Here is a 16,306-nt window from a genome sequence, read left to right on the forward strand (position 1 = left end):
AAGATTTTATTTATTTATTTGACAGGGAAAGATCACAAGTAGGCAGAGAGACAGGCAGAGGTGGGCGGGGTGGGGGAAGGAGGCTCCCTGCTGAGCAGAGATCCTGATTCGGGGCTTGATCCCAGGACCCTGAGATCATGACCTGAGCCGAAAGCAGAGGCTTAACCCACTGAGCCACCCAGGTGCCCGAGTTATCATTTTTTATCTGCCAAATCTCACCACAAAAATTAAGGAGACACGACTTTAATAAACTGAATAGATTAAATTTGACAGCACTGTTCAAATTGTCTGAGGGAGAGCATGGATCACAATCAGTTAGGAAGAAAGAATACCCACCGTCATGGGTGTGAAGGCATGTTCTACTTACTGGGTGTCATTGTGGCTGAGGGTGCCATGACACATCCTCCTGATGGGCTAAGGCAGGAAGAAAAAAAATACATCACCCATGAAATTCTCAAAGACGTTCCCTAATCCTAACTACTTACATGTTCTGAACTGACTGTAGTTAAACTGAATAGCATTAATCTACACAAAAGGAAGCCTACCAGAACAATCTAATAACTGCGTATTTCTTTGACAAAATTGCTAGGATTCTAGATCTTAAGACTAGTAAATATAGGTGCATGATTTTGGAGTGGCCCATGTGAGGAATGGCAATCAGAAATTTCCCAGAATTGAAGTGAAAATCACAGATTCATATACCTCACTTGCCAGCATGAGAAAAGATTCTATGTCTTTCAGCATAGTTCTCCATACAAAGATCAGGGGATTCCTTAAAGCAAAACTGAGCTACAGACCTAGTCCTTTGTTATAAGGACCCTGTTCTCACCCACTGCTCCATCAGGGAGAGAGATTCCCATCCTTCCAGATTCCCTACCAGGGATTACTTTGATACCATCCTTGATTCTTAATTATCATTAGTTAAGGATTAATTATTATGATCTCTTAAAAGTGGCAACCAACACATTCCCAGGAGCATACCCAACCCTCATTAATAGAGAAACAGAATAGAGAGTGAATGATGGGATATAAAGAAGATTTACTCTTATTCAAGCAGAATTGTGTTTCCCTCTTCATTCTTGCCTATGGGAACAACAAGCTCTTACCAAGACTGCAATAAAAAAAAAAAAAAATGACCTGATCTTTCATGTACACCATAGTATTTTACTATGCCATCATTTGTTCTCATTGTATAGTATACCATTGTGGATCGCATCAGTGGTTTCAATGATCTGCACTGTATCTATCTCTTCCCTCTGGGTGCAGGGAAGGCTGGCAGCAGAGGAAAGCATGATGCACTGTCCTTGGCTACAAGTTTTCCATCTAAAGCTGTGGCCCATGCACCCTGTATGAGGAGGAGAGAGAAAGTGAGCAGCCTTCTTGGAATCTCTCCTCACTCTTGTCCTAGAAGTTCCTTTTCCCTCTCTTCTGTGCTGGGTTTCCTATTTGCTGTGTCCCATGTTTTTCTCCTGCTCCTTCAGTTTGGCTGGATCACAGTTTCTGGAAAATGATATCTGTCATGTTTGATCATGTCTATATTCTCTCCTCTCATTGGGCTGACATTCTGGCTCTGTATTAACTTCTATAAGGAAATTATATTCTTTCTGAGTTTTGAGGAAATGCTCCTTTTTTCTCACTTACAGAGTTGATATGCTATTTAACACTTTGTATATGACTGGTTTTTCCATCTGGATGCCTTGAGAATCTTCCCTGTGCCCAGTTCTGAAATTTCACACTGATGTGCCTTACGGAGACCCATTTTCATTCATTGTTTAAGCCTCCTAGGAGCCACTTTAATTTGAACATTCATGACCTTTAGTCCTTGGGAAATGCCTTCCATTCTTTTCTTGATGATTTCCTTTCTTCCATTTTCTCTGTTCTCGTTCTTTTCAAAATTCTATTATTGTATACTTCTATTTCAATTATTATAGATGTTCTAGACTGTTTTCTAAATTTCTTATCTCTTCTCACCTGTTTTCTGTTGTTTTTGCTCTACTTTCTCAGCTGTTTCTCTGACTTTATTTTCAACTCTTCACTTTTCTATATTTTAATCTCCAAAAAGATGTTGCATTTTGTTTGTTTTCTGAAATCTTTCTAGCATCTTATTCTCAATTCATGGATTACTATCTTCTCTTAACTCTCTAAAATATTTATTAAAAGGGTTGAAAGATGTCTTTTTCCTCACCTGTTTCTTTTTCTGCTGAGTTGTTCATTCCCTGTTTGTTCTGGTTTTTATCTTCCACCTTGAAGGTCTTCTGTGGCTGGAAGCTGTGAACACGGGTGTGAGGCTTATGGACTTTGAGCTTCATTATCGTGTGATGTGGGTGTGCCATTTGTCAGAAAACTATGACGTCAGTCCCTTTAGGTCTTTTAGGCTACTCACACTCCCCACGGGACAATCTTTCTGGGTCCTATTTGAGTGAGGGAAGCCTGGTGGGGCATCCAAGCCCTCAGCATCCAAGATGCATGAATTCACCTGAGCCTGTTGTTTGCGGGATGGACAGCATATCCCCCATCTGGAGACCAGTGGTCTAAACTCTCATTGCTGCCCCTTTTTTGACCTCCCCGTTTTGTTGTGGAATCCGTTTGAACTTTGCTGCCTTAAAGTATTAACTGTGAGGAATATATTTCTGTTTCCTTGACCACATGTGGTCATTGACTCATTTACTATTCAGGTAGGACAGAACACATGAAATGACTTCTACATACAGATGGGAAAACTGTCTCAGTGGTGGCACGGGATCTTCTATCCAGGAAACTTCCCTATGTACCTGGAAACCCCAATAATCTTCTCATTTCTCAAAATTTCATGTTGCAGTGCCAGCAAACTGAAATTAAACCAGTGCTTGTACAAAGTAAACACATGCAGCTCTGGCAAATATTTAACGTTAACTACAAACTAAACTTGCACTTTCTTTTAGTGCTGTTGATTAACAATAGCCTTCTTTTCCTTAAAGAAACTAGCTAAGGGAAACAATATGAGATGTTAGTGCTGGTGACGGACATAAGCAATTCCTCAATAGTATATGTCCTTCAGTCATTTCTATAGTAATTTTTCACACCAAACACTCATTTTCCCTATGGCTTCCCCTTCGTCTCTATATTTTTATTTATTATAATATTTCTCTTCTGTTTTGGCATTTTTTTAAAAGATTTTATTTATTTATTTGACAGAGAGAGATATCACAAGTAGGCGGAGAGGCAGGCAGAGAGAGAGAGAGAAGGAAACAGGCTTTCCACGGAGCAGAGAGCCCGATGTGGGGCTCGATCCCAGGACCCTGGGATCATGACCTGAGCTGAAGGCAGAGGCTTTAACCCACTGAGCTACCCAGGTGCCCCCTGTTTTGGCATTTTCTATGGTTTTTTCATTTTCCTCATTTCTTCTCCTCCAACTCCGTTTCTACAAAACTTTCTCTTCTCTATTTACAGAGTAAATTCATGATCAGTGACATCTTCTAGCCAACGGAGCTCCACAATTATCAATAAATCAACCAATAAATGATTGAATAGAGAGAGAGAGGGAGTGTGTGTGTGTGTGTGTGTGTGTGTGTTGTATGCACGTGTGCACACACATGCACACACACACATGGGGGTGTGGGAGAATATATAAATCCAGGAAATAAAGCATGAGAGGTATAAGAAGCCATCTTCATGAATATTCTATTGTTGCAAGGTGTTTTCATGCAAACCAGTTTTGATAAATGTATATAAAATGTAACATAAAAACATGGGAGATGGATCCCTGATTAAATTTCCTCCAGCTGGCACTTTGCCTGCCCCTGACATTGTTAGGGATGATTAGCATTCCACAACAGCCAAGTTCACGGTGTCAGTGGTTGTGTGCTTGTCCAGATGAACAGAAAGTCATTCTTGTTCTGTTAATATCATTAACAAAAAAATAATGCTGGCAAGATTTGGGTTTGAGCTTCCGTCCTTTATCTGCCAAATTTCCATTTTAAATGTAATCAGAACATACTTTTAATACTGAAAGCAGCTCGGTAATAGCTGACATTTATTGAGCATTCACTATAAGCCACTGAGCATACAAAAAACATACATTATCATATTTCATCCCTTCAAATCTCTGAGAGGTACTTGTGATTACTCTGCATATTTTACAAGTGGGAAAACTGGCTCTTAGATTAATCATGTGCCCAAGGTCACATAGCTGGAAAAATGTAAAATCTAGTTTGCATGGCTCCAGTGTCCATCCTCTTAACTACGATGCCTTTGTGTCTCCAATATTGGATAGAATATACTTTAAACAATCCATTAGAAACTCAGGGTAATAGTCTTCTTGTTCCTCCACGTCATTTTATTAAGAAAACATGATAGATCCTAATAAATAACGAAGTCATCCAATCGTATGAATCCTGAAACATTCTTCGTATGTCAAAACTGAGTAAGCATTAGAATCACTACCTCTATTAAGAATGTATTAGTTATATATTGTTGCCAGATATGAAAAACAATCCTGGGTTTATTCTACTCTACTAAACCCTTCTGACACCACTATGTGATTGTCCACACCAAGCAATTCTGATACTAACTGCCTAGTGCTACCGCCAACCCCAGGGTCAGCAGACTGCCCGCCACTTCAGATGCCAATCACAAGTAGTGGGTCCCCAGGTTACTCTAACATCTGTCTGACTCAGCTACAAATCAGCAGTCCCAGTGGCATAATGGTTTTGAAAGACCAGGAGTTTGGACTCCATATAAAACCCTGACCCCACTGCTTGAAAGCTCAGTATTTCAAGCATGAGACTTTATCTGAATTGAAGTCTTATCATCTGTAAAATGGGTACTTACATTGCAGGTTTGTGATGAAGAGAAAGAGAAGCAGAACATATAAAAGTACTCAGCAAGTGGCTGAGCAGTACACGTAGGTTTGCCTTTATCTTTCACATAATTGTAAGAGGTTGAGACCCTAGGAGAGAGAAGAAATGCCCCCAAACTCTTTAAATCACCTGGTCTGCTCTAAATGATGGGGTTGGGAAGAGATGTATTGTCTATAAAGGCTGTCTAGGGTCATCAAAGTGTACCTATATGAAAAAAAAATTTCTCTGAACTTCCAGAAATAGACAATGCTGTTCAAATTAGCAGTTGATTCTATACTATATTCTACTATTTTCTAATCGTCTTTATGGAAGGGTGTTTTGTCCCTAAAATGCCTTTAATCCTTCAAGGAATTTTCCTCCAGTTCTTTCGTGTTCTCTACTGATTATAGTAGTTTAGAGCTACTGCATCTTTTTTTTTTTTTTTTTTTAGATTTATTTGTTTATTTTAGAGAAAGAGAGAGAAGCGGGTAAGGGGCAGAGGGAGAGGGAGGATCTCAAACACTCTTCCCACAGAGCAGGGAGCCTAAGGCTGGGCTGGAACTCACAGCCCTGAGATCATCACCTGAGCCAAAGCCAAGAGTCCGACTCAACCAACTGAGCCACCCAAGCACCCTGCTATCATATGTTTTCGCAAAAAACAGGGACACAGAGTCTGACAAACAAATGGGTCTTTAGAATTTTTTTAATTTACATATAAATCCTGCTAACATTATACAAACTTAATTGTATTAGTTATACTTTTGATTTCCCTTTTTGAAAAAAAAATCCAGAAAACTGTCCACTAAGATCATAGTGTGCAGCTGTGGCACTCACAATCCCCAGTATAGTTCTGGGTACTCTGTACCTCTTGCTTTCACCTAGAAATCACAACTCTTTGGAACTAAGAGGGGATTTCCAGAGTTGAGAGCTACAAAATTGACTTCGGGGCTGGAGGAAAACAGGCATCGTTTCACCGAAGGCTTGAAATCTCAACTGAAAAACCAATCTGGTAGCCATTAAGTAGCCACTTCTTTCCAACCCCAATATCTTTATCTAAAGATCGTACGACAAGCACATAGTAAAAGGTACTCGAGATTGGAGAGCCTGACCTACAAAATCAATATTAATAGTAAGAGCATAAAAGGAACATTGCCAGGAAAAAAACCCCAGCAGACTTAAAGGTTTTCTAATTAATGGTCTTAAATGTCTAAGACTAAGTAATCAAATGGGCAATGGACTGTGTGGAAATAGCAACATTAGGGCAAGAAGAGCTCATGGCCACATTGTGTATTGATCCAGTATGGTCCTAGGAGGAGGTCGGCTGCTTCTCAGGAAAAGGACTTTATCACGGAGATGTTTTCTCTTGAGGAGACTATGAGCCCCAGTTGTGTCCAGGTGAAAATAATTCACATTTAGTCACTTCCTGCTTTGATTGCCAATTACTTCTCCATTATGGATAAGCCTTCTAATACTAGGAAAGAGGCATCCAAGATATTAGATCTGACATCCACCAAGACATTATAATAGTCACAAACATTTACAAAACTAATCACATCGCTTTAATAGGAGCCAAAAGGTGTTAGATATTCAGGGGGGAAATTGACCAAGCCAAAATCCTACTGAGAAAATTGAAGATAAATTTCTTAGAAACTGTTAATGATAGAGAAGTCATAGAGGACTGGAGGTTTAGCATAACAAGAATGAATATCTACATTTAATCAGGAAATAGAGAGTATACATTATTTTCAAAATAATTGTGAAGTAAGAACTTGAAAACAATTGACATAGCGGGACCAAAATAATCTTTGTTAATCAAAAAGCAGAAATCACACAGACCACATTCTCGTGGCTATGAGGTAATAACTTTATAAAATAGTGAAAGGAACAAAGCCTATGAAAATTGCAGTTTAAAAAAGTACTTCTCTCAATGACGCAAGTTAAAGAAAGAAATTAAAACTGAAGTGAAGAGGCTATTGCCCACAAAGTAAACTGTGATGTTTTAGTCATTAAAGCAAAAATATAGATCGAAAGTACAGAACCCAGAAGCAAGCACCGGGGTTTTTGAGTTGATGGGGGAAGAATGTATAATTCCAAATGACTATCCATTTGGAAAAGGAAAGAAAGCAGTAGTTCCTTTTCGCACTGCGGGTAACAATTAAGTTTATCTGGATTACAAAGCTATCTTTTAAACTGTAATTACCTTAGAAGGAGATGTAGGAGACATATGTTGTAATATTATAAAGAGGATGTCCTTCTTAGGAAAGCCACATAATTTCAAAGTCATAAAGATAATTTTTTAAAAAAAGGAAAAGAGAAAAGAAAAAGGAAAAGAGAGTCATGAAGACAAAGATTTGCTTACATAAAAAGCATAAAACTCCATTATGAAAAACAACAGTCTGAGAGAAATGATGGCTTACAATACACCACAGACAATGGGACCCTATTCAGGGTTCCCTATACTAGGGAACCTAAGAATAAATAATTACCTTTGGTCCTAGACGCCCCATACAGACTGAAAGGTCAGACCATAAATAAAACTAGAACTCCAGCCAATAGCCCAGTAGGTCACTTACCCTGGCAGCAATTGGTCCAAAACAGTCAAGACTTGATTATGAACCGGCAGCTTCCCTAATTTTAACCCTGCTCCCATCTTTGGAACAACAGGAAAAAGCCAAATATGTACCCCCAACCCCTCCTATGGGACGCCCTACTCTGAGGAGCCCGCCCGCAGCTCCCCCACACCAGCAGCCTCCAGTCAGTGCACATCTGAAGCCTTCCCTCTTCCAGTGCTAGGCTTTCCATCTTCTTTGCCTGCCTTTGAGTCTCTGCTAAAGGCACCACCATCACTTGATGGTGGCTCGTTCCCTCGTCGTAGCAAACTCCAAATAAATAGACTCCTGTTCTCTCTCCTGTGGGAGAGTCTTCATTTATTTCCACAGTGGGGACTCTAGTTGTTAATTTTCCACGTAGGTGGACTTCGAGAAAAAGCCGTGAAAAGACATATTCCTGATTGATCACACATCGATTGAGGATTGAGGCGTTTTCACTTTTCTCTTAAACGTGCCTGTGTGATTTGAAGAAGGTCCAGAACTTTCTGTTGTGTTCCACTCTTCCCTGGTGAGGTTGATGCTATGGTTCCAGTGCCTCTCCCGTGGATTCCATGCGAAGGAGAATAAAAGTAAACCTGACCCAAATCTATGGTTTAGGTCACTTGGCAAGGTCCTAGAGTTTCTCTTACTCCATGGCCCAGGGAACAGCCTGGCCACAGAGCCGCATTTAAAGGGCTCAGCACACACACTACTATTTTGCTTCTCTAAATCAAGTACTGAGCTGTGCTAGTAAGTGGCTGTCTTAAAAACAAGCAACTAAGGAAGGCCGAATCATAGCAGAGCCAGGAAGAGCCATGTTTCCCCTGTGTGATGTTTTTGGTTGGATAGTTGGGTTGGGTTGGGTTTGCTTTGTTGTCAGAATGTGCCAGAAAGAATGAGTATGCAGCCCTAAACAAGGAAATCATAAACATCTGGACACCAGAGTCCTGGGTGACTTTTCCCCAAAACACAGTGACAAAGGACAGGAAGCAGAGTTGGAGCCCTAGGAGAAGAGCAGTCTTCGGCCTAGGGAAGCCTCAAGGCTCCTGAACTACTTTGTTTCAGAAACATAGCTCATGAAGGAAGAGTACAGTGAGTCCACGACCATGGGACTGATGGTCTGTTGGCCATATTTTAAAGTAATCAGTATCCAGAACTCCTGGGTGCCTCAGTCGGTCAGACAGATGCTCAGGTCATGATCACGGGGTCCTGGGATTGAGCCCTGAGTGGGGTTCCCTGATCAGCAAGGAGCCTGCTTCTCCCTCTCCCTCTGCCGCTCCCCCTGCTTGTGCATTCTCTCTCTCTCTCTCTCTCCCTCTCTCTCTCTCTCTCTGTGTCAAATAAATAAATACCTTTAAAAAACAAGCAAACAAACAAACGAATAAATAAATTGGTGTCTGCTAGAACTCTCACAGGTCTGAGGAGCCCCAGGCCACTTCTGTTTACTGAAAAAAGAAGAAATGCCAAAAGGGGGATGCACTGTTGTGTCCACATTTTTCATGCTTGGTCCTGACTGTGTAGCTTTGTGTCTACCTGAACAATGTTTGTGAAAGGAGCCTGGAAGCCACACAGAGGGAAGAACAAAAGTTCTTGGAAGATTAGGAAGATAAGGATCCATCCTCTTAAGTAGTTGTATTTTCTTATTTTTAAGGAGAAATTAACCTTTATTAACTGATTAACCTTTACATTTTGGTCTTATTAGTGTTTGTTTTCTTCCACAGTGTCCATGATATCAGCTGGTAGGCTACTATTATCCGAACACCCCATGTCACCTTCCTAAGCAACCCAAGGCAACTGGAATGTTCTGTCTTACTAGCCCTCCAAACTTACCATTGAAAAAATTCTGCTTAGGGGGCGCCTGGGTGGCTCAATGAGTTAAAGCCTCTGCCTTCGGCTCAGGTCATGATCTCAGGGTCCTGGGATCGAGCCCTGCATCAGGCTCTTTTCTCGGCAGGGAGCCTGCTTCCTCCTCTCTCTCTCTCTGCCTGCCTCTCTGACTACTTGTGATCTTGGTCTGTCAAATAGATGAATAAAAATCTTAAAAAAAAAAAAATGCTGCTTAGGTATCAGCCAAAATCAAAGTTGCTTCAACCTCTATTCCAGCCCAACGTCTTCAAGCAAATTTTGTTCCATTCAGATCATTTATTCTGAGAAGTAAAAATGTTAAGAGAACATATTCTAATTCCAGAAACATTATCACAGATGTCACTGACAAAGTTACTAGGAAATAACTATAAATTCTTGGAAAGGCAAACTGAAAGCAATTTGTCTCCCATAGAATCTCGATGAGTTTCAGTTTGTAATTTATGAAGATGTTTTCCTGCACCAGGATATTGTAGTGTAGTGAATAATAACCCAGTAGCAAAAATATTGAAAAACAGATTACAAAAACAGTGCCTAAAAGTACTTTTAGGATCTTTATAAGTAAAGGTGACTTGGAGAACTTACGGGATCATTCCATGAACCACAGAGATGCTTATTCTTCTCTTTTTAATGCATTTCTAAATATACAAATGTTTAACGAATTAATTGTAAAAATCTGTAAGTTTTGGCTCCCGATTTCTATGTATAACTAAAGACTTTATAAGGAAGTTTCCTTGAGGTTACTTCTCTCTCTCTCTTTTTAATTTAAATTTTAGATAGTCAGCTAGAGTGCAAATTGGCTTTTGGAGTAGAACTCAGTGATTCATCACTTGCATACAACACCCAGTGCTTATCACGAGTGCCCTCCCCCTGCTCATTCCAGCCCAGCGCCCACCCACCTTCCTCCATCCAACTGCAGTTTGTTCTCTGTCTTTAGGAGTCTCTTATGGCTTGTCTTCTTCTCTTCCTTAGGGTTTCTTCTAGCTGGAAGTCTATGGATGGAGTTTGGCGTATGTTTTTTACCTAAAGATGTTGTCTCTGATTTACATTAATCTGCATTTGTTAGTGGTCAAAGAATGACTTTTGTGAGATCAACATTAGCACTAATTCTGAAATGTGTCCATCCTACTTTCCTCCATCCCAGACAAGATCCACATTTACTGCTGGGACTTCTGTGTCAGGGGCTTTTCCAGATCCTGCATTTCCCGGAAAGGACAAGACCTTTTTCCTGGGAGCAGATCTAAGGACCATGGGCTCATGTTAGATATCATTCATGTTTATCTCATCCATCTAAATATTCCCCAAATCAAGGAGAAATATTAATTCATGTGCATCAAAGTCATCACCTTTTTATATCTTCTATGAAACAATAACTCTAAACCCCTATTTCCTTTCAAATACATAACACGTTGGTATAATGGAAAGAGAGGGGAAAAAAAAAGAGAGAGAGGGGTGTTTGGGGTGAATCACTTACCCTCAAGTTTCATATGTTGAAGGCCCTGGTACCTCCGAGTGTGGCTATGTCTGGAAATAAGGTCTTTATAGTTGTGATTAAGTTAATCTGCAGCTATCAGGGTGGGCTCTAACCCAGTATGGCCAGTGACCTTCTTTATTAGAAGAGATTAGGACACAGACATGCTGCAGAGGAAAGCCCACACGGATATACAGGGAGGAGAAGACAATCATCTGCAAACTAAGACGAGAGGATTCAGAGGAAAGCAACCTCGCTGACACCTTCATCTCGAAGTTCTAGCCTCTAGAATTAGAAGGAAACAAATTTCTGTAGTTTAAGCCACCCAGTCTGGGGCACTTTGTCGTAGCACACAAATATAGAGGATAAGACCTCAATTTATAGCCCAGATTTGCTCTTTACTTGGATGAGTGACTTAAGCCCTCAAAATACCAGGACATCTATCCCCAAAGTGGACATAATGCTTTCATCAAAACCTCCTAACAGTTCTGTGGTTTTAAATTCTGTCTCCACATGGCTGACACTAAATGTCTTTTACCTTTTCCCTAAATCTATACTGTAGCCATCTACCCCCCCTCATATCTCCACCAGGGTGTCTAACAGACATATCAGATTTCATATCACTGAAACAGAACTCCTAATATTCCCCACAAAAACTGAGTTCTCTGTAGGAAGTGGAAACTCTCACATTCTGGTTGTTCAGGTCAAAATCTTAAAGTCATGCCTGACCCTCTATTTCTGACGACCCACATGAAGTTCATCACCAAAACCTGTCATCTCTACCTTCAAAACATGTTCAAGTTCATGAATTGAGAGAATTTTTAGTGGAACCAACTGTAAAGTCAGGAATTTATCTACTTGAAAACAAAAAAACACTATGAACAAAATCAAATGACAAGTGACAAACTATAAGACAATGTTTGCAGCATCTACCTCAGGAAAAAAGGCTGTCATCCCCAATATATAATACATTTTTTAATTGAGAGAAAATATTCTATAGAAAATTGGGCAAGAGTCATGAACAGATGATTCACAAAAAGGATCTAAAAATGTCGTTAAAAACATATGAAAAGATGTTCTATTTCACAAGAAGTGCAAATTAAAACTACACTGAGATACTATTTCTCACTCATCAAACTGGCAAAAATGCAAGAGCTTGACAATACAATCTCTTGGTAAGGCTGTGGGGAAATAGGCCCTCTCATATATGGCTGTTGGGATTATAAAGGGGTATTACCCTGAAAGAGGGCAGCTTGGCGTGAAGTAACAAAATTACCCATGGATTTACTGTTGATCCAATAGTCCCACTTCTAGGAATTCATCCTGAAGATACATGTCCATCAATACAAAAATACAGAGGATAAAAAGTTATCCTTTTACAGCATCACTGGTAAGTGTAAAACATAGGTAACTTCCTAAGTGTTCAAGTACAGGAGATTAAACAGATAAACTACTATACTATACCCAGGGGAATACCAAACAGCTGTGATTGCCAGGAGATAGTAGTAAGTTGGAAGAAAAGGCACGTACAAAAGACCATACTTAGAATGCCAATATTTTCATGATAAAGTGAAAATAAGAAAATATGCATGTTTTCTTATCATTACAAAAAAGAACTCAAACCAAAAAACACGCACAAGAACAATAAACCCAGAAAATAATGAAGTTGGTGACCAATAAGGCAGAAGGAGGAGAGGGGAGAGAGGAGGGGGTGACATTTCTCTGAGTACATCATTTTGTGTGGTTTTGGGTTTTGAAAGCATCTTAATATCCTACATTGCTAAAAATAAAGTTAAATCAATATGGACAGAAAAATGAAATTGACATGAAAGCAAATTGAAACAAATGAATCTAAGTATAGGTCAAAGGAATGGCACAACTACACACGAGGGAAGGAGAGAGGGCAGGAGGGAGGAAGGAAGGGAGGAAGGAAGGAAGGAAGGAAGGAGGGGAGGGGGGAGGAGGGGAGGGCCTTATCGCTATGGCTTCATCTCATGTGACCCAGTCACTTAGCTCCAGACACATGGACCTTCCTGAAGCTCCTTAGACATGCCAAGCAGCACCCACATCCGGGTGTTATACAAGTTTACAGGGCTCTTCTCACTTACTTTCTGATGCTGTCCTAAGTCACCATAATGGAGAGATCTTGCCTGCCTACCACACTCCCTTTTTTCCTCTTTGATATATTGTTGTTTTCTCTAGCCCTTACTGGAAGGTACTTATATACCTATATAAAATATAGGTGGTGTGTGTGTGTGTAAGAACCTGGTATATAGGAAATGCTCAATGACTATGTGGTGATTGAATGGCTGGTATTGTTGGCCCAGACAATTGAGCACAGGTGCAAAGCCCCAGACACCAAGCAAATGTTATTTCCCATTCTTCATGTGCCCTTCTTTGCTTTGGGGATTTCCTTTTTAAAGCCTAGAACCTAAAAACCAGTCAAGAAATGCAGCAAATAGAGCAGGAAGAGATGTGTTCTGCCTCTAGCTCTTTCTGACTAATCAACTCAGCTTCAAGGGCCTGGAGGAGCTATTTCTCTTCTTCCTATAGCTCTTCCATTTAAAATGGTAATCCCAGGTCTCATTTTGTATTTTCTCCTGTACCAGGATGTGAAGGTCACCCACTTAGAAAACTCTTCAGTTGATGTGAAATGCATTTACAAGCAGCAACTAAGGCAATATAAAAGTGAAGATGAATTGGAGTTATTTATATTCAGGAAAAATGTACTGGAGGAGTAAGGTAAGAAAAATGTGTCTCTCCAGCGGGAATGCCTTATACATGGTTACAAAATACCCATGGGCCACCAACTGCAATTATAACCTCCCTTTTCTCCCAAAGCAGCTGGGGCAGGCAACAGGCAGGACAAGGAGGATGGGCCTGGGGCACTTCCAAAGGAGAGGCATTAAAGGTCTGAGGAAAAACTTGAAACAATTTTGTAGGTTGAGGGCATTAAAGTGCTAGCCAGTGGAAACATAAGAATTCAATGGATTTTCTATGCTTATTTCACAGTTTGGTCTTTGGTTTTCAAGTGGAATTCTGGAGTAGAGAAGCATCTTAATCTTTCTGGGCTTTAATTTTTCAAGGTGGGTCATTCCAGGCTTTTCTAGACACCCATTCTGCTCTTCTGCAAGTCTTAACTCCATCCTTCATTGGTCAAAACCTTAACCTCCCCAGTCATATCTTCTCCTCTGACCCAGCAGAGAGCACTTTCAGAAAGTCTTGAAGCTTCCACCAGGTGCAGACAGACACAGTATTTTTCCAGAATAAAAATAGCACTTGTAACTTATTTTTCAGGGAGGTGGAGGTTGTGGGGGGAGCTGGGAGGGGTGGGATATTGCTCACAAAAGAAAAAGATACTGACATTTGATTCCTTTAGATACATTCATTTAGCTGGTATGGATACCCTGGATGGAATTCTTTATGTGCTAAAACATAATCACAGGTGTTCATAAACAGTAGAACAGATTCCATTGGAACGTGGGGCTAAACCACCTCCGCAACTTTTTAAAAAATTATTTAAAAATTCTTGTGGATAGTCTGTGTCACTCAGAAGTCATTATAAATCTAAGAAAAGTAAATTTAACAAAAAAAAATTTAAACCATAGTCTTCATGATTCAAGAATTTAACTTTTTAATCTTTTTATAATAGAATATGTTCAGATAATTCATTTGAATTACCCAGAATGATGGTTTTTTTTTCTTTCCAACTCAAAATAAAATGGATTTTTGTGTCATTTCATAACACAATGTTTGTCATAGTGCTGGTCATGAATTGATTTAGTGGGTTATAAACGAGTAGTCTCTTAAAGAAATAGAATAAAATAGAATTAACTGAATATCTCTACAAGAAGGGCAATTATTTTTCTTAAAATTTTGTTTTTAAACTATGTAAATGTGTATCTATACTATGCTAGGCTGCCCTGTAAAATGTAGTTCTTACTGTGGATTGCAGAAAAAAGGTATTTTGTTTTATTTATGAAAAACCACAGATTGGAGCTCCTGGGTGGCTCATTCAGTTAAGCATCTGACTATTGATTTTGGCTCAGGTCGTGATCTCAGAGTGGGGAGGTTGAGTCCCACCTCCTGCTCTGTGCTGATCTGCTGAAGATTCTCACTCTCTCTCCCTCTGCCTCTGCCTCTCCACCCTCCACCCAACACAGGCAAGTGGGCACACGCACCTGCCCCTCTCTCTCTCTAATGACTTTTGGAACACTGAAAAAAATAAAATAAAATAAATATTTCCTATAAAAAAAATCTTTAAAAATTAAAAAAAGAAACCCTTAAGAAAATCATGGGTTTAATATTTGCACCTTCATAAGCAGTTAGCAAACACCCACGGTAACAAATCCAGTCTAATTCTTAGATTAGCTGAAAAAGAAACACTATTTATGTGAACTAATTCATAGAAAGATAATCAAAAATATTGGATCTTTCTCAGGAAAAATAAGTACTTTACTACAAAAAAATACATCCCTAACTTCTTAAAAATTACTGCCCTCAGTCAGTGTATAAGCTGAAGGGTTTTAAAAAAATCTTACTTACCTTAAATAAACTTAAGATTTAGGATAACTGGGCTTTGTTGGCATTTTGAGGATTAATTTGAAAATTTTTTATTAAAAGGAAATGCAGACAGATTTATTGAGAGTTAAGTCTCAAAAGAGGCCTTTTCAGGGCTTATTTCATTATGACAAAAACTGGTGAGCACTCAGCAGTGAGCATGACATCTTTGGCAACTTGATGAGGGATGGGCACTTGACAGATACTGCCCTGGACTTTTACCCTGGTTCTGGAACCTTCCATGGCTTCCTGTGTTAGAATTCCCCAGGGAATCAGGCGGGGAAAGAGGGCACTTCCCATGTCCTATGGCAGTCCATATCAGCAGAGTAAGAGTCCAGTGTGGCAGCTGCTCTGAGAATGAATGAAAAAACGTGGTATGTGTACTTATAGACTTCTCCTTGGGATTATGGCATTTCCTGGGAGCCACTGGGATGCCCCCAGACTTCTGAAACACCTTGTGTATCGGGGGTCATCCCTGTACCGGCCTGGGATGTGGTGCTCTGACTGTGACCATTTATCCTATTTTGCCCTCCGTTGCCCAGTCTAACATTAACTGCTGTTTGGCAGTGTCTTCCGAACTCATTTGTCCCTATGTCGCTTCAAGGAACGCTTTTATTGTAGGCCGCCCCCAACCTTTTCTGAATAGAAAATCAGCATAGATTGTGGTACCTGAGTAAAAAGTAAACAGTTGACAGAAGTACTTGATGTAATGCTTTCAGAAAAAAAATCTTGGTGTAAAAATTAATCTCGTCCATCAGTAAGAATATTTGAAGCTGACTGACCAGCTTCTAGAAGCCTTGACAAGTCATTTTCAAAATGGCACAGAGTATAAATGGGAAATGGAAAATGTTGTTTTGGCTGGGAAAGAGTCCAAAAAACTAAAGTACTCCTAAAATTTATTTCACAGCATTTCAATATCCCTGCCCTCATGCTCTCTTACAAGCAGTGGTATAGGTTTAAAAGCTAAGTTCCCAAGCCCAAACACCATAAATAAACCTTTACCAGAG

The sequence above is a fragment of the Mustela erminea genome, chromosome 3, assembly GCF_009829155.1.
Source record: "Mustela erminea isolate mMusErm1 chromosome 3, mMusErm1.Pri, whole genome shotgun sequence".
Taxonomy (NCBI): domain Eukaryota; kingdom Metazoa; phylum Chordata; class Mammalia; order Carnivora; family Mustelidae; genus Mustela; species Mustela erminea.